General features: G+C 43.5%; 1 pseudogene; it reads left to right on the forward strand.

The window, feature by feature from the left end:
- The first annotated feature begins 440 nt into the window (after positions 1–440).
- On the forward strand, positions 441–1,334 carry LOC103585111 (annotated as a pseudogene).
- The last annotated feature ends 529 nt before the right edge of the window (positions 1,335–1,863 follow it).

Below are 1,863 nucleotides of genomic sequence, written 5' to 3' on the forward strand. Positions count from 1 at the left end.
TCATCTGACCTGTTTACCATCACTAGGAACTTATTTGCTGTTGATGATGGCCATGACCTTGAGACTGATGAACAGTCTGACCAAGAGGATCTTCGACATGGAAAAAAGAAGAGGGCTCTGGGGTCAGGCAGACTTGGATTCTAACACTAGCCAGTTCTATTTGCTGTGTCTGGGCCTCAGTTTACTCATTTGTGAAGAGGGGAGCAGGGAATGAAAATGCCTATCTTGTAGTTTGTTGTAACGATCAGAGATACTACCTAATATATAAGTAAAGGCCCAGCAGCTCACAGACCAGTTGCTGTGGGAGCAGACAGCTCTTGCCCTGATGGTGGGCATGGAGACTGTTTTTGTGGGTGGCAAGTGGAACCTTAGGAAGAAAGATGTCTGTGGGCCTTCTGAGAAGGACCTTGACCAAGGGGGTTGCCTCCCAGGGCAGGTGAATGGGGGGTGCAGAAGCCGAGGGGGTGGGTCATAAGGGATCAGTCAGAGAGTGCCACCACCCTGCCTGGGAATGCAGGGCGAGGTCCCTGGCAGTGAGTTTTCTAGGAATCTACAGAAGCGCCTCATGGGGACAGAACCAGCTTTGGGTACCTGCCATACCCAGAGGCAGCAATTCCCAATTACAACCACTCCAGACAAAGAAGACCTTTTCTACACTTATTTCTTCTTCTTCTATGGCTCCAGCCCCAGCATGGGGAGAGCAAGGTGGGGAAATAATGAGGGAGCTGATCACAACCTCCCTCTCCCACCAGTGATTCCAGAGAGAAGCCGGTGAATCTTCATACTGAATAGGAGACGAAGACTGTGATAGCAAACAGGACCAGACTTTGTAACACCTAGAAGATGAGACTGTGCTTGTACACCCGAGACAAAAAAGCTACAGGAGCATGTCAAATGAGCAGAAGGAGTCTCCAGAGGAGTTGAAGGGACTCTGGCAAGAAAGAATCAAGGGACCACCTGTGCCATGCTGAGTCCAGCTCATTCAATAACTGCTTCCTCTGATGTTTGCATTATGAAGCCAGTCTGATCTGGGCATTAATAGGATTGCTGCCAAACGCCTGTTTGGCTTTGGCAAGGCCTTTGTTTCTCTGGGCCTCAGTTTCTCTAGCTGCTAAATGCCTCTGTTCTCAAAGGACCATACCAAACTTTGCCAGTCTGTAAAAAGATCTGAGTGTCTCACTTCCAAGAAGGAAAATTGAACGTATCCTGAGATCAGAGCCTGAAACAAACTCTGGTAGGGGCCTTAGGAAGTCAGGCAGCAAGTCTGAAACCAGGCAGCAAATGTTAAAAGTGATCTCCTCCGGATAGTGAGGAAATAAAAATTTAAAAATTTGTTGTTTAAAGATGTTAATTGTAATGTTATTTTTTAAACAGCTTTATTGAAGCATAATGCACACACAATAAAATTCATCTCTTTTGGAAGTGTACAACACAATGACTTTCAGTAAATTTACAGAATTCTGCAATTGTTACCGCAATCTAATTTTAGGACATTCAACCATCCCATAGAGCTACATCATGCCATTCCCACCCCCAGCTCCGAGCAGCCACTATTTACTTTCTGTCTTACAGATTTTCTTTTCCTGGATATTTCATGTAAATGGAATCATACAATATGTGGGTTTTTTTGCATCTGAATTCTTTTCACTGAGCATAATATTTCTAAGGTTCATCCATGTTGCAGCATGTATCAGTACTTCATTCTTTTTTATGGCCAAACAATATTCTATTATATGTATATACCATATTTTATTTATCCATCCATCAATTGATGAATGTTTGGATTGTTTCCACTTTGGGGATGTTATAAATAATGCTGTTACGGACATTTGTGTGTAAATCTTTTTGTAAATATGTTTTCTC

Source organism: Galeopterus variegatus, unplaced genomic scaffold, assembly GCF_000696425.1.
Source record: "Galeopterus variegatus unplaced genomic scaffold, G_variegatus-3.0.2 Scaffold216, whole genome shotgun sequence".
Taxonomy (NCBI): Eukaryota; Metazoa; Chordata; class Mammalia; order Dermoptera; family Cynocephalidae; genus Galeopterus; species Galeopterus variegatus.